The sequence below is a fragment of the Bubalus kerabau genome, chromosome 2 (genome assembly GCF_029407905.1).
Source record: "Bubalus kerabau isolate K-KA32 ecotype Philippines breed swamp buffalo chromosome 2, PCC_UOA_SB_1v2, whole genome shotgun sequence".
In the NCBI taxonomy this organism is placed as follows: Eukaryota; Metazoa; Chordata; class Mammalia; order Artiodactyla; family Bovidae; genus Bubalus; species Bubalus kerabau.
In genome coordinates, this window is record NC_073625.1 from 75,588,659 (window position 1) to 75,613,276 (window position 24,618).

At 37.3% G+C, this 24,618-nt stretch overlaps 1 protein-coding gene across 1 annotated transcript in view; it reads right to left on the reverse strand.

The window, feature by feature from the left end:
* GBE1 (1,4-alpha-glucan branching enzyme 1) overlaps nucleotides 1-24,618 on the reverse strand; it is a 318,830-nt gene that overhangs the window by 131,685 nt on the left and 162,527 nt on the right. The gene's annotated exons all lie outside the window — the stretch shown is intronic.

Here is a 24,618-nt window from a genome sequence, read left to right on the forward strand (position 1 = left end):
AGTACAGTCAAAAGGCAGGTCACTGATGTGACATGTTGTCTAGTAGGAAAGAATAATACGGTGATTTTTTCAGTGTTATACACACACACACACACACACTCACTCACAAACACACACACACATACATTATTAGATCTATGTAAATGCAGTATTTAAGTAAGAAGGTAAAGTCCAGATTAAGTCTATTGGAATGAGGCAGGCAAGAGGATATTTAAAGGGACAGGGGTTAGAGGGTGTGGAGAAGAGGGAACCCTCTTACACTGTTGGTGGGAATGCAAACTAATACAGCCACTATGGAGAACAGTGTGGAGATTCCTTAAAAAACTGGGAATAGAACTGCCTTATGACCCAGCAATCCCACTGCTGGGCATACACACTGAGGAAACCAGAAGGGAAAGAGACACGTGTACCCCGATGTTCATTGCAGCAGTGTTTATAATAGCCAGGACATGGAAGCAACCCAGACATCCATCAGCAGATCAATGGATAAGAAAGCTGTGGTACATATACACAATGGAGTATTACTCCAGTATTACTGGAGCCTATTATACAGAGTGAAGTAAGCCAGAAAGAAAAACACCAATACAGTATACTAATGCATATATATGGAATTTAGAAAGATGGTAACAATAACCCTGTATGCGAGACAGCAAAAGAGACACTGATGTATAGAACAGTCTTTTGGACTCTGTGGGAGAGGGAGAGGTTGGGATGATTTGGGAGAATGGCATTGAAATACGTATAATATCGTATATGAAACGAGTCGCCAGTCCAGGTATGATGCACGATACTGGATGCCTGGGGCTGGTGCACTGGGACGACCCAGAGGGATGGTATGGGGAGGGAGGAGGGAGGAGGGTTCAGGATGGGGAACACATGTATACCTGTGGTGGACTCATGTTGATATATGGCAAAACCAATACAATATTGTAAAGTTAAGAAATAAAATTAAATTAAAAAATAAAGGGACAGGGGTGAGGATAGAGACTGTAGAGCTTTTATAAAGATTTCCAACAAGAGGAAATAGATATTTGGTCATGAAATATAAGATAGAGTATAAAGCAAAGTAGAGCACGGAAGGCATTCCAAAGGAGAAGGGATGGCATGGATAAAGACACAGAGTCTTGGTACCTGAGAGAAATTGCACTGTTGAATTTAAAGAGGTAGAAAGTGATCAGATAAGGACTTCCTGGTGACTCAGTGGGAAAGAATCTGACTGTTAATACAGAAGACACCAGTTAGATCCCTGGGTAGGGAAGATCCCCTGGAGAAGGAAATGGCAACCCATTCCAGTATTCTTAAATCCCATGGACAGAGGAGCCTGGCAGGCTACAGTCCACAGGGTTGGAAAGAGTCAGACATGACTTAGCTACTGAGCATGCATGCACAAAGTGATCAGACACTTAATCTCTGAATTTGCCAAGGACTTGAAATTTATCCTTAAGACACATTATTTAAAAATGTGATTCTTATACCCATAGGGCTTCAGTGAAGATGCCTCAGTGCCAAGTGGACGGGAATCATGGGGCTGCTAGCGGCAGCTGGAAAAACACTAACTTGGTGCCTCAAGACACAGAAATAAATAACCTACTGTGACTATTGCCTGCTGATCTCAGAGTCTGTGTGCTTCCTCCCAGGACTGGCTAAGGGTATACAATAAAGAAGTACAGTCACACCCCTGTTTCAGTTACACTTTTAAAAATAATGCCATCTATTTAAATATGCACGTTCCTGAAAATTTAGCATTAGATCCTTTTGAATATCAAAAAAATTGTAATTGAATGTATCCATGCACCCATGGTTTCTGTCCTGGGGACAACAGCATACAAGGAGTCAGGCTTCTCTTCTGACTACTTCACCCATCATCCCCAAAGCAAGTGTGCACGCACACACTTTTACAACCACCAGACTTTTTCTTAGACAGCTGCAAACTGAACAGTACCTTTGTGCTGCCTACTGCTAATTGCCATTCTAATCGCCTAGTGCACAATGGCAGTTTTTTGTGCTCAAGATCATCCAGACAATCAAGGAAACCCACCTTCAGTCAGTAGATTACAAACAGTAAAGACAATATCAAAGAAATATTTGGGACCATATTTGAGATGGCATAACTGACCTGTGAAATCCTGTTTTATGTTTTTGGTTCTGATATGTCTATCTCATATGAACAAGAAAGTATCAATCTATGACATAGTCTGTAAGGGGGAGGCAGTTTCAAGTGTCAGAAACTCTACAATAGATGCTAGATCTCCATTTACAGATTAGCATTCATCTGTTTAGAAAACAACTGTCATAGGCTATAGTTTATCACAGAATGATTTACACTTGTCAGTCACACACAACATCTGCATTTGAGAAAGTTTATTACTCCGGCAAAACTATGAAGAATATATTTGGTGATGAGTTGAGTATATCTGAATCAATTATCTCTCAAGCTTACTTGGCTTGTAATTAATTATACCTCCTGCTGTGACTTATTATTTAACAGATTTGCTCTGGAAAACTATAATTCTTTAAACTTATTCTTTTTTTGTTCTCAACTTTTTGGAAATGTTAACTAAATGAAAACTCAAGGAAAATGGAGGGAAAAAAATTGTCTTTCAAGCATTTACCAATTGCCCCTCTCTAGCCTTTAAAACAGCTTCCAGTGGAATTCAAAGGAAGACTTGTAGTCCTAGCAGAATTCCAGCCTTATTCAAAGCCAATTTTCTTCTTGGTTCACTGGCAGGTGGGTCCTCAAAATCACTAAAAAATCCCATTTTATTTCCATAATGATGAAACAACTCTCTCACTCTCTCAGGTAGCATTTCTTTGTCTCCTTTCAGCTGGAATTTCCAACACCTCTCTCTCAGCTTTTCATCTTCAGCTGACTGTTAAGTGTTAGTCACTCAGTCATGTCTGACTCTTTGTGACCCCATCGACTGTAGCCCACCAGGCTCCTCTGTCCATGGGATTTTCCAGGCAAGAATACAGGAATGAGTAGCCATTTCCTTCTTCAAGGGATCTTCTTGACCCAAGGATCAAACCCGGTTCTCCTGAACTGCAGGCAGATTCTTAACTATCTGAGCCACCACAGAAATTCTTAGCTGACTGCCTTGACTTTAAAAATAAATGAAAAAACAGAAGCAATTATAGAACATCATCAACACCCAATCAAATCTACCACTCTCTCTGCTTAAAACTCATATACTCTATCTCCTTATTATATCAGATTAACTATCCCTACACTTCTCCAAGACCAATCCTCTATTCATACTCCAAATCCCTTCTCTTCCCATATCAAAGATTTGTACCTACAGTTATCCATACTGACTCAGCAATTTTCCATTCTCTACTGGTACAACCGTATCAGCTGAAATATCTCCTACCTTAAAAGAAACTTTTTTGACTTATAGTTCTCTATTTCAGCTACCAACATACTTTTCTATTCCCCTTTAGAGAGTATCCCCTCATAAAAATTATCTGCACTTGCCGCCTTTTCTTTCTCACTTTACATTCATTTTTAACCCATCAAAAATAGAATTTCAGCCCAACCATTCCCATAAAACCCTTTTTTTAGTCCAAACAAATGACCTCCGGTCCTAACCAATGTTCAATTCTCAATCCTCATTTAACTTAAGCCCAGCAGCTGCAGCTGGCATGGTTGAGCCCTCCTAGCCTGTCCTCCTTTTTCACCTACAGATCCTTCTTCCTGATGTCATCACATGAGAGTAACTCAGGGCTCAGCAGCCAGACCGTATCTCTCCTCATCATCACTTTTCAGGTAAACTGATTAAACCTCATAGCTTGAAATATCTTCTATAAACAGATGACTTCTGATTTTAATTTGCTAGCCTTAATGCCTCCACTGAATTCCAGGTTCAGATATTTGACTGGCTACTCAATATCTTAATTTATATGTCAAATAGTAAATAGTGAAAATCACTCAGTCATGCCCACCTCTTTGCGACCCCATGGACTGGGGCCTGCCAGGCTTCTCTGTCTGTGGAATTCTCCAGGTAAGAATACTGGAGTGGGTAGCCATTCCCTTCTCCAGGAAATCTTTCCAACATAAGGATCAAACCCAGGGCAGGTGGATTATTTACCATCAGCAGAGAATAAACTGAATAAAACCAAAGCAAATCCAAACTCCTTCAAGGAACCTACAAGGCTTTACATGATCTAAAAACCACCAAAATCTCGGGGTTTTCCTAAAAATATCCCTCGCCTACCATTCTGCATCTCTCTTGCCCACCTTTGAACACACCAAGCCCATTCCCCCACATGGACTTCACAATGCATTCTCCTCTCTGTTCACTCACCATCCGGGGCTTCATATTGTACTTTACTTCATTCAAGTCTCTGTTTAAATACTACCTCTTCAGAAATGGTTATCTTGACCACATTAAAAAAACAACTACAGTCAACATAACATTGAACACTTCTGCTTCTGCTAAGTCGCCTCAGTCGTGTCCAACTCTGTGCGACTCCATAGAAGGCAGCTCACTAGGCTCCTCTGTCCCTGGGATTCTCCAGGCAAGAATACTGGAGTGGGTTGCCATTTCCTTCTCCAATGCATGAAAGTGAAAAGTGAAAGTGAAGTCACTCAGTCGTGCCCGACTCTTAGCGACCCCATGAACTGGAGCCTACCAGGATCCTCCATCCATGGGATTTTCCAAGCAAGAGTACTGGAGTGGGGTGCCATTGCCTTCTCCCTTGAACACTTCTAGCTGACTTTATTCTTCCTCATGGTACTTGCTACTATTTGGGAATTTTATTTTGTATTGTTTTCCTTCCCTATAGAGAGGGCTCAGAGAATTGGGGTCTTTTCTGTTTTTTGTTTTTTTTTTTCTGCTTCCTTTCCAGGGTTGAGGAATATTGTGTACATAATAAGTACTCAAAAAATATTAAGTTAATTAATTTAGCTAATTCAGCACCTATGTGTGCCAGACTTATTTTTAATACATGATTCTAAGCAGATTACTTTATCATCAACATATGTGTACACAGCCTCCTACTCCTAACATTCATTTTTAAAAAGCATGGACATTTAGTGTTTATTTTATACACTATATTAGTCAATTTTAGTTGTGCTATGATTATGAACTGTAGTTAAGAGCAAAAAATCAAGACATTCAATAGTCTATGACTAACTTGTTTAAAATTTTGGATTTTAGATGTCTGTACACACATGTATACAAACATGTACATAATAAGAAAACCCAAGACAAACATCTAGTGCATACTGATATAAACTAGTTAACATCTACAGACCAATATAATTTATAAACACATACAACACAAGAATCAGATTTCTACTTTCTGTAGGATGTTAATAAATCCTTCACGAAGAATGGATAAAAGGACCCAGCCTCCCTGTGGCTTGTTCCCAGTTTCTCTAAATTTCCTAGCTTTATGCTCAAATGACTGCAAAGGTCTACATTTCTTAAGGCAAACTTCTAGCTACAACCAGTTTTTTTTTCTAAATACTGAAATAATCAGCACAGCAGGGAAATAAGCCAATCATTGGGAAGCAAAAAAGGAGAGAAAACCAAAGCTCTGCCCCCAGCAGACATAGACCCAGATCTTCCCCAGCCTCAGAACTTTAATCCCTCTTGTACTGGAAAAAAAAAAAAAAAATGAGTGGAGAAAAGAGAAGGGAAGGGGAAGGGAAAAAGAAAGATTGCAAACAAACAAACAAATGTTTCTCTCCTGCCTCAATGAGAAACATTCTTAGGTCTTCACCATCTGTATTCACAGATGACTATCTAACTTAGACAACAGAGTATTTGGTTCTGAGTGAGGTTCTTAACTTTTGTATTGCCTATGTGTTAATATTTTATACCTGGTCTGCCTGTGGCAAGTGGAGTCTATATAATAAGACTTTTAAAAAGAACATAGATAACTTTCTCTTAGCTCTTTGCAGAAAGCGATTAGCAAGAATTAAAAAAAAATTAAATCCATGACTTTTTTAAGTTTTGGCTATCCTCTTTTAAATATAACAGAGTGTAAACTGCCAAATGTACAGCTGAGACCTATGAGAGAGACAGACAGATAAAGAGATGGATGGAAAGAGAGAGGACAAAGAGAAGAAGTCGGAGAAGAATAAAGGCAGCCAGTCAAATCTTTGATACGCTGATGACGGAAGAATGATACTAATGTTTTGTTTAAGTCAGTGTGAATCCTGTAGGAGGTTGTATTATTGCTTACTGTTTGAGAAAATAATGGTTAAAATAAAGTTTCATTTCTCTAAAATATACACGATATTAATGTACTATTAATATACGTTGATGGGGGTTTGAGAATGATAAGAGATAAAAATGAAATATTTAAATAAACAATTAAAATGATAACATGCCCTACTCGACAAAGAGAAACCCATAGCTTGGAAGGAGTCATGCTGCTGCTGCTAAGTCACTTCAGTCATGTCCGACTCTGTGCGACCCCAGAGACGGCAGCCCACCAGGATCCCCCATCCCTGGGATTCTCCAGGCAAGAACACTGGAGTGGGTTGCCACTTCCTTCTCCAATGCATGAAAGTGAAAAGTGAAAGTGGAGTCGCTCAGTCATGTGTGACTGTTTGCGACCCCATGGACTGCAGCCTACCAGGCTCCTCCGTCCATGGGATTTTCCAGGCAAGACTGGGGTGCCATTGCCTTCTCTGAAGGAGTCATGCCTTGGATGCCAAAGAAAAAGCTATCCTAGTTCCATCCCCTAACTACCACGAGCTGCTGTCACTATACTTTTATCTCCTTTATCCCTCAAGACTAGAAAGTGTTTGACATACTTAGACACAAATTTGTTGAATGGATAAGCAAATGAATTAATACATTTATGTTTTTCTAAGGGTCTCAGAGTATAATTTGAGCATAAAGGGTCTTAAATTCTAAGGGATTAGTGAATATTTTTATTTTCTATTAAGAACACAAACTGCAAATAGGATTCATTAAAAAAATGTAAAACCATCATTAACAATGATTATAATATAGAATTTGCAAAGGCACACTCAATAAAATATCTCCTAAAGATGAAATCAAAGGAAAAATAGGTAAGTCATCACTGTTTTAAAATATAAAATGCACATTTATGTGCAAATCTTACTTACAGATTATGATAAATAAGTGAAGAATGAAGAGAGGAAGCCTTGAGCAAGGGGACACTCAAGAGGACTGATTTTAGACTGCCGCAGTTAAGAAGGGGCTTTTACACTGTGAACTGAAAAATAAATAGGAGCTGGCCAAACAAAGGGAATACTCCAGACGGAGGGAAAAGAGTGCACAGAGGCCCCAAAGTGAGAAAAGCACCAGAGTGGCTAGAGATTAATGAACGAGAGGAAGAGTAAGTGAGGATGAGACTAGAGCCAGGTCCTTCAAAAATCTCGTAAGACATGCTATGGTTTTGGGTTTTTTTTTTAAGTCTCTTGTAAGTGCATCGAAGTGCTTCAAGGTCAAAGAAATTTGAGAAATGAAGCATTATTGTGTAGCACTTACTTGAAGGTTCAAAATGCACATTAGCTAATTAAAGATTCCAGGCATTTCAACTACAAAGAAATGTGTTGAGCTTGATTTAATTCAGGGTTTTCCAAATTTACTGGAGCACCACACATTCTTCATGTGATACACATTGTTATCCTCCTGAACCTTCCTCCCTGGTGGATCATTTCCCGAAGTAGTCACCTGGAACAATCTGTTGTGACAAACCTGAAAGCCAGTGTTACTTCATGAACAAAGTGAAATAACATTTCCTATATCTGGGAATAAAAGGACATAAAATATTTAAAAAGTATTACTTCGTAGAGACAATTGGTTTCATTTTTACTCAGTTGAACAATTATTTGATATGGCAGGCTCTGCACTACTGTGCTAAGCAATGGGGTTACAAGGTGCACAAGACCTATACCCTAATTAGAAACCCTTAGAAAAACATAAATGTATTAACTCACTTCCTTATTCATTCAACAAATTTGTGTCTAAGTAAGTCAAGCACTCTTCTAGTCTTGAGGGATAAAGGAGAACCAAGACAAGGGTATCTTTGCTTTGCTGCAGTTCATATTCTTGCTTGGTGTGAAAGCGAAAAGAGAAAGTGAAAGTTGCTCATTCGTGTCCAACTGTATAGTCCATGGAATTTTCAGGCTAGAACACTAGAGTGGGTAGCCATTCCCTTCTTCAGGGGATCTTCCCAACCCAGGGATTGAACCCAGGTCTCCCACATTGCAGGCAGATTCTTTACCAGCTGAGCCACCAGAGAAACCCAAGAATACTGAAGTGGGTAGCCTGTCCCTTCTCCAGCAGATCTTCCCGACCCATGAATTGAACCAGGATCTCCTGCATTGCAGGCAGATTCCTTACCAGCTGAGCTAAAAAGTAAACTAAATAACACAATCCAAAAACTAGTATAGTAAACTACATATTAACATGAAAGAGAGCAGAGAGTGGAGGTAGATAATCAAATAAGAGCATTTAACACAGGATAGCAGGTAGGAAAGAGAAACTGGTTTTGAGAAATAATTTGCAAGGAATATAAAGAGAAACTGCAGTGGTTAGACGGATATATGTTCAGGTTTATATGATACATAAATTTGAGATCAACATAGAAGCTGATGTGGAACAAGCCATGGAACAAGCCATAAGATAATAATAATTAATTCTTATTATGTGCCAGGAACTGTTCTAAGAACTTTACATATTTTTAATACTTCAAATCTCTCAGCAGTTCTATGAGGTAGGCTCCTTAATCATCATTTTAGAGATGGATGTGGGTACTAGAATATTTGAAATTATGTGTGTGGCTGGCATTATATTTCTTTTGAACAATGTTGTTCTTTATGCTTCTCAGAAGGACTATTGGGTTTCTATGTTGCACACTTATTTTGTGCATCCTTCACATATAATTCCCCATTTTTCCCCTACTGACCCCACTGGCCAGCAGCCTGGCAGCACAGCAGTCTCCAGGACCAAGCGGTCAGCCAGGAGAGCAGCACTGAGGCCTCTCTCGCCACCTCTAGGACCTGAACGTGCTCGTCCCTTCATTTTATCACTAAGCTCTCCAAATTATCTTCTTTTCCAGGAACTCTTAGATACTTCAATTCTGGAGAGGGCTAGAAAAAGAGAGATGGGCTATTTCTGATAATCTTTAGATAAAACCACACAAGCGAGTCAATGAGCCATGGCAGAAACCAGGAGAAAAAGCTTCATGTCAAGCAAAGCCCATGCCAGATTAGTTTAAGGCAACACTTCTTAATAACATTTTGTCCGAGGGAAAACATCAGGGCAGATGCTAGTCCAGACTGGGCTCCAGACCACAAACACTAAGGTCTGACAGCCTTACCCATAGTCATTGTCACAACGTCAATGGTCACGCAGAACAGAAAGAGATAGGAGACGCAGAGAGCTAAGCAGGCCCTCTCCTGCCTGAGCTATCTAGGTAGCGTCACAGCAAACAGCTTAGCCATTAACCCGAGAAAGTGTCACCTGAATCCATTATTGGGGAAAGCTGATTTAGAATTAACAACCTGAGACTAAAATGCTGTCTTCCCGTCACAACAAAGCACCATAAAATAGTCTAAGAAACAGATGTAATGGTCCCAGATTTAGAATGCAAAAGAGTCAGGGTAGTCAATCCAATAACTGTTGAATAAAATGCCTTCGGCACCTCAAACTCTTAAAAATAATAAGTAGAGGGACTCTGCTTATTTTGCATTGAGGGAGACAAAGTAGTCCACATAAAACAAACCTTCACAGAAACTCTCCTTAAGATAAAGAGTTAACAGAAAACTTGAACTTAATCTCCAACATTTAAAAATTTAACATTTTAACAAAAATACTTTGAAATAATGTTTTAGTTTTTCCTGGTGCCTAAAAAGACACTTTTGAATATGACTTAAATTTTTTTTTTTTAATGACTCATGTTCATTATGATCAATTATTATACTCCACTGCAGTCTAATGATGCCCAGAGGGACAATTACAGACAGTGGAACTGTTTGCTGCCGCACCTGAGTGCCCTTGCATAGCTGTGCTCACAGTGCTGGTTTCTGACTTTGACGGGCTTTCTATCGCTACCAATGCTGATTTCTCAATACTGTTAGATTTTGATCACCACTGGTCATTTCCACAAATGTTCCTAATTTGGAGTTTCTACCAAGAAAACATTTTCATGTGTTTTTAAAGAACAGTGAGACCACAACAAAGATTTACAGCAATAATGACACGCATTGGGCTCACAAAAAAATATGGCAATTACTTGCCTTCAAGCCTCTAAATATGCTTCAGAGGAATAGGTTGGCTAGTTAAATCTGCCCACAAGAAGACTGTAACAGTGCTGTGGCAATGATGGTGACAGAGGCGATGATCACAACTATAAACCAGACACAGGGAAAAGGGAGAGGCTCATTGTTGTTCAGTTGCTCAGTCATATCTGATACGTTGCAACCCAATGAACTGCAGCACGTCAGGCTTCCCTGTCCTTTACCATATCCTGAAGTCAGTGAGACCATCCAACCATCTTATCCTCTGTTATCTCCTTCTCCTCCTGCCTTCTATCTTTCCCAGCATCAGGGTCTTTTCTAACAAGTCGGCTCTTCGCATTAGGTGGCCAAAGTTTTGGAGCTTCAGCTTTAGCATCAGTCCTTCCAATGAATATTCAGGACTGATTTCCTTTAGGATAGACTGGTTTGATCTCCTTGCAGTCTAAGGGACTCTCAAGAGTCTTCATCAGCACCACAGTTTAAAAGTATCAGTTCTTCAGTGCATAGCCTTCTTTATGGTCCAATACTCATATCAACATGACTACTGGAAAATGACAGCTTTCACTATACAGACTTTTGTCAGCAAAGTAATATCTCTGCTTTTTAACATGCTATCTAGGTTTGTCATAGCTTTTCTTCCAAGGGGCAAGTGTCTTTTAATTTCATGGCTGCAGTCACCGTCTGCAGTGATTTTGGAGCCCAAGAAAATAAAGTCTGTCACTGTTTCCATTGTTTCCCAATCTATCTGCCATGAAACAATGGGACCAGATGCCATATTCTTAGCTTTTTGAATACTGAGTTTTAAGCCAGCTTTTTCAATCTCCTCTTTCAACTTCATCAAGAGGCTCTTTAGTTCCCTTTTGCTCTCTGCCATAAGGGTGGTGTCATCTGCATCCCTAAGGTTACTGATATTTCTCCTGGCAATCCTAACTCCAGCTTGTGCTTCATCAGCCCAATGTTTCTCACGATGTACTCTGCATATAAATTAAATAATTAGGGTGACAATATACAGCCTTGACATACTCCTTTCCTAATTTGGAACCAATCCATTGTTCCATGTCCGGTTCTAACTGTTGCTTCTTGACCCGCATACAAGTTTCTCAGGGGGCAGGTAAGGTGGTCTGGTATTTCCATCTCTTGAAGATTTTTCCACAGCTGGTTGTGATCCACACAGTCAAAGGCTTTAACATAGTCAATGAAGGAGAAGTAGATGTTTTTCTGGAATTCTCTTGCTTTTTCTACGAGCTAATGGATGTTGGCTATTTGATCTTTAGTTCCTCTTCCTTTTCTAAATCCAGTTTGTACATCTGGAAGTTCTTGGTTTGCATACTGTTGAATTCTAGCTTGGAAGGACTTTGAGCATTACTTTGCTAGCCTGTGAAATGAGTGCAATTTTGTGGTAGTTTGAATTTTCTTTAGGATTGCTTTTCTTTGGGATTGGAATGAAAACAGACCTTTTCCAGTCCTGTGGCCACTGCTGAGTTTTCCAAATTTGCTGGCATATTGAGTGCAGCACTTTAAAAGCATCATCTTTTAGGATTTGAAATAGTTCAGGTGAAATGCCATCACCTCCACTAGGTTTGTTCATAGTGACTCTTCCTGAAGCCCACTTGACTTCACTCCAGGACGTCTGGCTCTAGGTGAGTGATCACCACCATGGTTATCCAGGTCAATAAGATCTTTTTTGTATAATTCTTCTGTGTATTCTTACCACCTTTTCTTAATATCTTCTGCTAGGTCCATACCATTTCTGTATTTTATTGTGCCCATCTTTGCATGAAATGGGCTTCCCTTGTGGCTCAGTAGGTAAAGAATCCGCCTATAATGAGGGAGGCCTGGGTTTAATCCCTGGGTTGGGATGATCCCCTGGAGCAGGGAAAGGCTATCCACTCCAGAATTCTGGCCTGGAGAATTCCATAGACTGTAGAGTTGATGGGGTCACAAAGAGTGGACAGGACTGAGTGACTTTCACTTTCACTTTTTGCAAGAAATATTACCTTGGTATCACTAATTTTCTTGAAGAAATCTCTAGTCTTTCCCATTCTATTGTTTTCCTCTATTTCTTTGCATTGATCACTTAGGAAGGCTTTTTTATTTCTCTTTGCTGTTCTTTGGAACTCTGCATTCAGATGGATATGTCTTTCCTTTTCTCCTTTGCCTTTCACTTCTCTTTTTTCTCAGCTATTTGTTAAGGCCTCCTCAGGCAACCACTTTGCCTTTTTGCATTTCTTTTTCTTGAGGATGGTCTTAATCACCTCCTCCTATACAATATTATGAAACTCTGTCCATAGTTCCTCAGGCACTCTATCAGATCTAATTCCTTGAATCTATTTGTCACTTCCACAGTATAATCAGAAGGGATTTGATTTAGGTCATGCCTGAATAGCCTAGTGGTTTTCCCTACTTTCTTCAATTTAAGTCTGAATTTTGCAATAAGGAGTTCATAATCTAAGCCACAGTTAGCTCCCACTCTTATTTTTGCCTTTTATATACAGTTTCTCCATCTTCAGTTGCAAAGAATATAATCAATCTGATTTTGGTACTGACCATCTGTTGATGTCCATGTGTAGATTCATCTCAGGCACTGTTGGAAGAGGGTATTGCTATGACCAGTGTGTTCTCTTAGCAAAACTCTGTTAGCATTTAGTCTGTCACTAAATCTTTACAGTCACACAAAGGAGATACAATTAGAATCTTATTTTACAGATAAGGAAATTAAACTTAGAAATGTTAACTAACCTGGTTTTGGTTACATGCTAAGTGGTGGAAACAGTATTCGAACCCAGCAGGCCTCTACCCATTCTGTATAATTCCTCCAAAAGTCAATAACTACATTTATATATTTTTAAAGAAATTACTTAAAACCTAAATGCAATTAAAATAAAAAAGCTATCGAATCTTAACTCTGTCCATTTCTTCAGTGAATGTGAATTTTGATTTATGTAACTTGATCTTAAAAGGCACTTATTTTATTGATTCATTGGCTACTTAAAATAAGAGATGCTGACATAATTCTGCTGAGTGACAGTATCACACAAGTTTAGGTCGATAAAATTATGACTGCTAATGCAAAGAAAGTTGAATTACAATGTTGTGTTTAAACTGTGATGTCTTATTATCATATCTGACTCAGTATCTAATTTACTACTTAATTTTAGAGGTTTTATAGAATCTGAAACTCTCTCAACCTAAAGCCCATCTCAGAGTCCACAGATAGCCCTGGTGGCCCAGAGATTGTTATCAATCCCAAACTTTTGTTCGCTTAGTCTGCACAATAACTTCAAAAATATAAAGTAATTGCAGACAAGAAATTAGCCTCTAATTAAAATACATAAATTTAAATTTAAAAAATAAAAAAATAAAAAGGAAATTCACATCTAAAATTCATTCCCATTTTGTGAAATGAAAAAAAAAAAAAGGGAATATTTCATATAAAATGTGGGCTTCTGACTTTACTCAAAGAACTGGAAGATGTAGCTTCACGGGTCACATTCTCACATGGTAATCATCATCAGAAGCTTGGAATGGCAGCTCCTTCAGACAGGACCTACTTGTTCCGGGTTGCCAAGACTGCCACCTGCTCTGCTTCCTTCAGCAGTGACTGAGGTATGGCTGGTTTGTGACTTGAGACATGCTTTCACCTTTAGTAAACATCTGAAAGTACAACTCTAAACTCTTCATAATGTTCTACATATAGTTATGTCATGCATTTCCAATGATGTTATTTTATATAGTTTAAACAACTACTCTGTGGCACATAAATATTATTATTATTATGAGCTCTTCATATATGAAACTCAGATTCAAGTGTTAAACAGCCTGCTTTGAGATCAGAGAGATAAAGGTCATTTAATTCTAAAATCACTGATGTCAGATCTTTTATATCTGTACTATAGCTAGTATTTATTATTATCATCATCATCATTGTGGCTGCAAGTATCATTGACAGCTTTCTTCAGTGAACAGGGTTCTAAAGAGTAGGTGTGCTGAGCTGCGCTCAGTCGTGTCTGCCTCTTTGCGACCCCATGGACGTAGCCTGCCAGGCTCCTCCGTTAATGGGGATTCTCCAGGCAAGAATACTGGAGGGGGTTGTCATTTCCTCCTCCAGGGGATTTCCTGACCCAGGAATTGAACCCAGGTCTCCCACATTGCAGGCAGATTCTTTACTGTCTGAGCCCCCAGGGAAGTCCAAAGAATAGGTAACCCTACCAAACTGATACTCTGCAGTGTCACTTTCATGGTAGAAAATTTGATGTTGAAAAGTTTAAGAGACAGATAGTGCTTTACTTAAAATGTAATCTATAGGAAACAATAAATTATTAACTTTACTTCCACATTTAATACATAACAAATATATCACTAAATTCAAAAAATTAACAAGTTATTACTATCTTTTTCAAATGCAAAATGGTGGTAAGTGAAACAGAGAAAAATGAGGCAGGGACAGAAGATAGGAAATGGCAAAAGATGGGAGGAGACACTGTATATCAGGTGGTTAGAGAAGAAAGTTCAGTAAGGTACGCAAGGCACCTAATGCCTTTAAATTGAATGACCCTTCATAAAGGCTACCACTCTAATCATGAACTTCCCTGCTGGCTCAGTTGTAAAGATCCACCTGCGCTGCAGGAGACCTAGGTATGATCCCTGGGTTGGGAAGATCCCCTGGAGAAGGAAATGGCTACCCACTCCAGTACTCTTGCCTGGGAAATCTCACAGATGAAGGAGCCAGGCTGACCACAGTCTGTCCATAGAGTTGTAAAGAGTCAGATGCTACTGAGTACACATACACATACACTAACGGGAAGAGGGTTTCTTTTAGGGGTAATAAAATTTTTCTAGAATTGATTATGGTCATGGTTGCACAGCTCTGTGGCTAGACTCAAGGCACTGGAACTGCACACTTTAAGTAGGTTCATGGTATGTGGACTCTAGTATTCTTGCCTGGAGAATTCCATGGACAGAGGAGACTGGCAGACTACAGTTCATGGGGTCACAGAGTCAGACATGACTGAATGACTAACACTTTCTTTTCACTTTCATAATCATCATGATCATCATCACTTACAGAGACCAGGTGACCCATTAGAGAATTAGTTGGCCTCATTTGCCATCTCTACACAATGCTAAGAATAGACTTATCTCTTAGAAAAGTTGGCTGTTACGCCGTTTTGTTTCCAAAAGAATTAACAGAAAATGTCAACTATAACTTCCCTTGAGTTTTACTAATTCTTCTAGCAGATAGAAGTTTGAAATGCTACTCGAGAAAAGGTCTAATCTTGGGGAGATATTTTAAGCTGGAAAGAGACAATGAAATAAATCCTGATGCTGATGGCTTGTCTTACTAACAATGAAAGAAAAAGAAGATAGAGTGAAGACCAAATAGAGATATCTCACCATCACAAAATGTGGATGGGAAATTCAGAAGTTAGAGAAAAATACATCTGATCACTGATCCAAATGAATGGCAGTAGGGGAGACCCTCAAAAAATAAATAATTTTTATGTTGCTGATAAATATGTGTCCTTCCAAAATTTTAAGAGATACCTATACTTTCTGAAAATAACCCGCTTGCTATAACATGGGTTATTTATCAGCAGCATTACACTAAGGAAATCATTCAGCTAGGAAACCATGAAATACCTCTTCATAACTTCAAAACTGCTAGTCCATAACCTGGAAAAGAGACATGCTTAAACAAGTTGTTTTGGTACACACAGATAAAAACAGAAAAATTGATTTTTTTTTTCACATTGCACCTGCTTGTTTAAAAAGGTCATAAGAAAAACCGAGATATTATCATTGACTTGAGAAAATTCCAAGACTTAAATGAACAACCATTGAATAGGGACTTTCAGACCATTTTCACAAGCATGTACCCATATCTGAAGTTTAAAAAGCTGCTTCTAGAGCCATGCTCGATATTTTCAAATTTAAGGTAAATTACCAAGAACAGTCCTATGTTAGAGTGAGTTTGCATTTAAGAAGGTGAGTATTATGAGTAAGACCTAAATACTCAAGATATTTTCAGGATATCCCTGTGTACTTAAATTTTAGACTTGTGGGAATAAACGAGGCAGATAACACCAGGAACAAAGTTTATACAAAGACTGTAAATCCTTACTCCAGTGCTGTGCTCTGCATCAATAGAAACCTTTCTGCAAAGCTGAATAATCTCATAAACCCTGTGAGAGAAGTTATATTTCTACCATTCAAACTCAAATCCAGACAGATTAGATTGATATAGCAACTTTCTTAATCTCTTGTACAAAAGAGAATTAGTCTGTCTGCATTTTGAATCTGACTCTACCTTCTTTGAAATAGTACATTTAACCAGTTTCCTTAATCAAGGTGAAATAAGGAAGAGTTACTAAAAAGAAGAGAAAAATACTATAAAAGAAGAAAACAGAAAGAATTTTTATGAGACATCCAGCATTATTAAAAATAAATCTGTGAAATTTTAATATTCTTAATGAATAGGCTGCATAAGTTATTGTTTACTTTTAATTGCCTGATTACCTTTGGAATAGCTAGCTGTTTGCTAAATCGATGTCCAAAATTGTCTTTAAATCATCTGTGATTTGCTTTTTATATTGAACAGGACAGGTATTTGTCTAAAACAATATTGTACTACTTCAATTTTAAAAAATACTAAATGTTCTGAAACCTATCCTAAGAAATTAAACTTATACTTTCTTTTAGGGTTTTGTGCTAAATATTAATAAAATATATGAAAACTATTGTCTCCTTAAAGATAGGACATAGGGTATATACTTACGAACTCTATTTAAAAAATCATTCAATAAATTTATGCATAAACTGATCAGAAAAAAGTTTATTTTGCTTTAAAAAAAATCTTTGATGTTAACCTTAATTTACTTAAGCAATTACATGTAAACTTTTTTGACTTTATGCTTTATCAGTAGTAACTTTTCAGCACACTCCTCCATGTACGTATTTACTTTTCAGCATAAATATATGCCATGCTAGTAATGTGTTAATAAATACACAAAAGAAACTAATTTTAAAATAAAGATAAAATAGCCAATATCTGGTTAAACTTAAAACCACTTTGATATGTGATTTTAATGCTTATCCTGGCTATAATAGCTCACTAAAATAGATATATCTATGCGATATTACATAGATATAAATGAAAGAAAATCAATGGCTATCTTTATTAAATTATAAAACTTATTTCTTCCAACTCATTCCACTATCTACCATCTTTCATGAAATATGAGTTATATATCTCATTTTCCCTGAAGTTAGTCAAGTGGTTTTGCCAATTAACCACAAGGTGAATCATTTATATTTATAATTATAACCAATGGGTTTAAGATAAACTAAAATTGGGACAATTTTAGAAGCTTGGCAAAAAATGCTCCAAGATTCATGTGTATGCACATCAAACTTTCTTTATGACTGAAATTATGTGTGGTAATAAAAACACAAAGATGGAAATTTTTTCTTGCTATTTTGCCCCAAATGATTTCCCCATAGCTAAACTTTCTTTGAAAGCAGCTATTTCAAATTAGTTGTTAAAATGTCACCTATACCCTGAAGGGAGTTATTTTTTATATTTGTTTATTCCCTAACTTCTGATAAGCATATGTGCAGAAATTTCAAGCATATATATCTATCAATGTATCCTATATGAAGCTAAAACTTTTTAAGATACCTGTTTTTAACAGTAGTTGAACACATTTTCCTTCTTCATACTGTTTTTCTGTGTTATTTTGGCCACTTTTATTACTAAAAAAAGAGCAATCTTTTCACTTGATGGTCTGTGGCTTTTTGTTCTTTGCTTTTCAAAAAAAATCACAGAATAGTATATGACTTTAAAATTTTCTTAAAAAAAAATTAGAGATTTGCATTCATGTCCTAGATGCATGGCTTTTAAATATCCTGCTAGTCATCATGATGTCATATACTCATTAATTAAAATATCAAAGTACAGAGTACAAAGTGAAGTCACTCAGTCGTGTCTGACTCTTTTGGGATCCCATAGACTGTAAGTAACATACCAGGCTCCTCCGCCCATGGAATTTTCCAGGCAAGAGTACTGGAGTGGGTTGCCATTTCCTTTTCCAAGGGATCTTCCCAATCCAGGGATTGAACCTGGGTCACCCACATTGCAGGCAGACACTTTACTGTCTGAGCTACCAGAGAAGACTAATTAATATATCAATGCACAGTAATTCTTAAATTAAGATTTATCATTAATAACTGATTTAGTCATGATGTAATATCATAAAAATGGACTTCCCTGGTGGTTCAGCGGTAAAGAATATGCCTATAATGCAAGAGATGCATCCAGGAGATGCAGGTTCGATCCCTGGGTCACGAAGATCACCTGGAAAAGGAAATGGCAACCCATTCCACTATTCTTGCGTGGGAAATCCTATAGACAGAGTAGCCTGGCAAGCTACAGTCCATGGGGTTGCAAAAGAGTTGGACATAATAAATGCAATTCACTATACTAACAAATTAAAAAAGAAATACCACATAAGATATCACAGAATATTTAAGATCCAAATATCCACTGTCGGCAGAGATGGTCCCCACAAATTTCCTTCCACATTCTAACTTGTGGAAAGGACCTAGAAAGAAGTAAAAGACCCAAATAATACTATAGTGTCTATACTAAAGGCTATTTTATTCTACGTAGTTAGGACCCTAAAAGATCAAACTATATTCACTTTTATTTCTGAAAGGAACTCTAATGACTCAAGATAAGAGTAGAGCGTCTTCCTGCCTAATAGTTGTCACATTACAAACTCATGCTGACAGAAATATGATTACATTACTTTTGTAACTAAATGTAAGGTTCTAGGGGGAAAAAAAAGAGCATTAGCTCTACTATGCTATCTCCTTTGAGATTCATATCTTATCTTTGAAGGAAATAGTCAAGAAAGAAACTATTTTCATCTAGTGCTTTCGTAAAGGTTAAGACATAATAATTGTTTAAGCTCCACAAATGTGCAGTTGTCTTCATAATTTTATCAAGTGCATTTACATAGTGCCAGACACATATGCAAAAAAATAGAATTTAAAACTGAAACCATTAAATGATATCCATTATTTCTCATTCCAGAAACTTCTGAAACTTATGGGGGACAGATTTATCAAGAAGTTCTCTTTACCAACTAAAGAAAGAACAAGCCAATCTCTGTTATGAACTGTCATTAGCAATTTAGCAGAGCTAGAACGCAGTTCAGCCGAGTAGACAGAAAATTAAAACATGGGCAGCTCCTGATTGGAAATTTATTCATAGCAGGTAATGAAATAGCACAGTCAGGATCTCTGGTATTACTCAGAGTGAGAGATTTAATTCTGGTAACTCTGATGATGGCACTTGAATCAGAAATTATAAGTGGTGACAGGTTATGACATACAGACAGGATGAAATGAGCATCAGCAACATATCTCTGTAGAAACTGATTCGACATAAGATCAACTTTTCCAAACAGTAAATATGATAATTTCAAAAATTATTCCAATTTCTCAAAAATTATTCCAAGTTTTCAAAAAAGAGGCTTATTAGGATCATAGGTTAACCATTAACCCTTTTTATATCTACTTTTTAATGGAGTATAATATTAATCAACACATTGATATATGGAGTATATTATCTCCATATACTCACAGATAAGGGGTGAAAAATGCCCTGTCTTTTAAAACATGAAGTATAAATATAATTGCTGATTTCATCTGAATAAGAAACAAACTAAAAATTATAAACAAGTCGCTATCCTAAGTATATAGTAATAGCAAAAGTTTGCGTTTTCCTGTGATGATATGGATGAAACATGTAGCTCAGCTGGTAAAGAATCTGCCTGCAATGCAGGAGACCCTGGTTCGATTCCTGGGTCAGGAAGATACTCTGGAAAAGGGATAGGCTACCCACTCCAATATTCTTGGGCTTCCCTCACGGCTCAGTGGGTAAAGAGTCCACCTGCAATACAGGAGACCTGGGTTTGAACTCTGGGTTGGGAAGATCCCCTGGAGAACGGAATGGCTACCCACTCCAGTATTCTGGCCTGGACAATTCCATGGACTGTATAATCCATGGTGTCACAAAGAGTCGGACACGACTGAGCGACTTTCCCTTCCCTACATTCATGAAAAGAATACTCATTAAGTACAGCCACATACAAACAATGTTATTTGTATTTATAAATAATAATCATTAATATTCTGGATTTCCTATGCCTTTTTATATTTTCTAATTAACAAAAATGACATTATTACTTTTATATTGATTGTATTTTTTTGAAAATTAACTATTTCAGACAAACTCTCTACCACAGAAATATAGCTGAGAAAAACAATAATATTTTCACATAGACAGTTATTTTAATATATCTCTTTTGAATTTGTGAAATGGCATATTTACTGTGTATGGATAAAATGTGTTAGATGTGGAAATTTGTGAAATTTTAACATAAAATTCTGATACTTCTAACAGTGAAATTAAAGGATACACTCCCCCAAATCTATAACTGTTTGGACAATAACTTGCAGCAGAAATGATGCTGTGTCTGTTTCCAGACCTAGACCATAACAAGGAAAAGAGGAGAGATGTCACACTGACCTATGCCCCAACTGCAGATCTAAAAGTAAAATAATCAACTGCCCTTATCTAGAGTCACTGCATTGTGAGCAGGCTTGTTAAGCAGAAGTAAACAACCAAAAGAGCAAAGGACTTTAATCATGAATGCTGATTATTAAAACAGTTTTCACATGACACCAAAACAATGCTATATTACATATGCTATAACTAATGAGATGGGGCTTCCCTGGTGGCTTGGACAATAAAGAATCTGCCTGCAATGCAGGGGACCAGGGTTTGAACCCTGAGTTTGGAAGATCCCCTGGAGAAGGGAATGGCAACCCACTCCAGTATCCTTGCCTGCAGAATTCCCTGGACAGAGGAGCCTGGCGGGCTACAGTCCATTGGTTTGCAAGAGTCCAACATGACTGAGTGACTAACACTTTCCAACTAGTCAGAATAGAAGGAAGAGAATGTAAAACTATACAAGAGACATAAGAGATGTGGGTTTGATCTCTGGGTCAGGAAGATACCCTGTAGGAGAGCATGGAAACCTGCTCCAATATTCTTGCCTGGAGAATCCAAAGGACAGAGCAGCCTGGCAGGCCATAGTCCATAGGGTCACAAAGAGTCGAACATGACTGAAGCAACTTAGCATGCATGCATTGAGAAAATAATTCAAAGATAAGAATCCTGGAATCTTTAGCATGTTATAAATTGACAAACCTAAATATTACATCATGAGAAATGCTGGGCTGGAAGAAGCACAAGCTGGAATTAAGATTGCCAGGAGAAATATCAATCACCTCAGATATGCAGATGACACCACCCTTATGGCAGAAAGTGAAGAGGAACTAAAAGGCCTCTTGATGATAGTGAAAGTGGAGAGTGAAAAGGTTGGCTTAAAGCTCAACATTCAGAAAACGAAGATCATGGCATCTGGTCCCATCACTTCATGGGAAATAGATGGGGAAACTGTGGAAACAGTGTCAGACTTTATTTTGGGGGAGCTCCAAAATCACTGCAGATGGTGACTACAGCCATGAAATTAAAAGACGCTTACTCCTTGGAAGGAAAGTTATGACCAACCTAGATACTCTATTGAAAAGCAGAGACTTACTTTGCCAACAAAGGTCCGTCTAGTCAAGGCTATGGTTTTTCCTGTGGTCATGTATGGATGTGAGAGTTGGACTGTGAAGAAGGCTGAGTGCCGAAGAATTGATGCTTTTGAACTGTGGTGCTGGAGAAGACTCTTCAGAGTCCCTTGGGCTGCAAGGAGATCCAACCAGTCCATTCTGAAGGAGATCAGCCCTGGGATTTCTTTGGAAGGAATGATGCTAAAGCTGAAACTCCAGTACTTTGGCCACCTCATGCGAAGAGTTGACTCACTGGAAAAGACTCTGATGCTGGGAGGGATTGGGGGCAGGAGGAGAAGGGGGACGACAGAGGATGAGATGGCTGGATGGCATCACTGACTCGATGGACGTGAGTCTAAGTGAACTCCAGGAGTTGGTGATGGACAGGGAGGACTGGCATGCTGCGATTCATGGGATTGCAAAGAGTTGGACACGACTGAGCAACTGAACTGAACTGAAATATTATAGAATTATTTGTGTGAATTTGTATTACCTTTTAAAAAATTTGGCTTTGTAGGATTTATCTATGTTGTTTTTGATATTGTAACTAAAAGCATAAATCTATATAGAAAATACTAATACTATAAAAATTAGAGGATTTAACATATGAAATAAAATATTTGAATTATAGAAATATATTTTGAATGGAACTATATTTACAAAAGTCTAAGCCTACATGACATAACAAAACCAAAACAAAATCATAAGAAAAAAAAAACAAACTAAAATCATACATTATATTTACCAAAAGTAAGCACTTGATAAAGATAATAGTTAATTCAATGAAGAAGAAAATAAGTATTAAATTAAGGTTTAAATATGTCTTAATTTCAATACCAGAAAAGTTTTAAAGACAGTTATGTATAATTCCTTTTCCTTAAAAAACCGATAACTCTAAATGGACTTTGAGAGCTCAAGATACAGAAAAAATACAGTATAATACATATTTTAATAAAATAAAGTATCATAACATAGAAATCCACCTACTGAATGTATTTCTTTTCAAGATTCAGTTCCACACCAAAATTGTTTCAAAACATAAAAACTTAAAAATTTAGTGTTCTTCTCTCATATGACACAGTTCTACAGGATAGAGTCAACACTTATTCATCCAAATATGAACCGGAAAGCTTCATTAGTTGTATGTCTCGTCCACATTCTACTTTTAAAAGATTTACTCAATAATGAAATTAAGAGTTGTATCATAGAATTAACATAGGTTCAGTCCTTTTTTTACTTATTATAAATCTGTAGTATAAAAAGCAATGTTCAATAAGATGACACAAATACAAAATACCTTTACGGAGGGAATTGTATTAGTCCCAAAACTCTGCCTCCTTTTATAATGAAAAACCTGAGAACTAGAATGATTAATTTGTACCAGAGTGAAACTAGGCCTGGAACCCTGCCACCTGCTTCTGCCTCTTGTGTCTTTTCTCATATATTATGCTGCTTCATCTGACATGAGTGATTCCTATATGGCTACAAAATATAAAATAATGCCTGGTATTAAGAGTGAAGCAAAACAACTTCTTCCACGTAAAGTCATCTAATTTATGTTCAAAAATTAGAATTTTTCATTTTATCCAAGTACTTGCTGAAGCAGTTTTCTACCCTTTTGGTTTTCCATATGTGTGGTTATTTATTTGTGGTGTAACATCCAACAGAAAATTCATAAAATTCTTTCAGAAATATTATTAAAAAGTTAGTTATACATTACTTGACACCCCGCCACTTTTAATATACCTGAAAACATATTTTCATTATATTTTCACTTATGATAAAAGATGGATACAAATTGATAGTATTTCTAAGTTTAAAAAGTTTTACCATATTTTGGAATTTAGATTTAATCACTTAAAAACCCTTCTAATTAGATGGCAAGTCAGAGATATGTTTTAATCTTAAGAAACTGTTTCAGCACTAATCCTTAGTTTATTACCTGAAAGATGGTCATAACAATAGTACTTACTACATATAAGTAGAGTTGTTGTGCATAATAAATAAAATATGTAGCTGCTGCTGCTGCTAAGTCGCTTCAGTGGTGTCCGACTCTGCGCGACCCCATAGACGGCAGCCCACCAGGCTCTGCCATCCCTGGGATTCTCCAGACAAGAACACTGGAGTGGGTTGCCATTTCCTTCTTCAATGCATGAAAGTGAAAAGTGAAAGTGAAGTCGCTCAATCGTGTCCACCTCTGAGCAACCCCATAGACGGGAGCCCACCAGGCTCCTCCGTCCATGGGATTTTCCAGGCAAGAGTACTGGAGTGGCTAATATATCTAAAACACCTGGCACCATATCTGACGTATTACATACTAATGTTAGTTGTTCATAGAGTTTAACTGCTATCAAAAACATGATACTATTAAGATCCTGCTGCAATCAAAAATATCAGTAATATTTAGATGGCAAAACATAAAGTATTTTTAGTAGTCTACTTAAAACAATGTGTATTTTTCAATTAAAAGGCAATTTTCTATGTTTAATTCAAACTGATAAAGTGTTCTTTAGATAATAAAGAAAATTCACGTTAAACTTTTAAGTGGCAATATAACCAATATATGTTAAATAGCATGTGATTTGTAAAACTGAAAGTTAGTGCAACTTACCACTAATACAGGTGCTAATCAAAACAAGGTAAATTCAGTGTATGATAAACATTTCTCATAAAATGTTTTTAAAAATTAAGAAACTAAATACCAG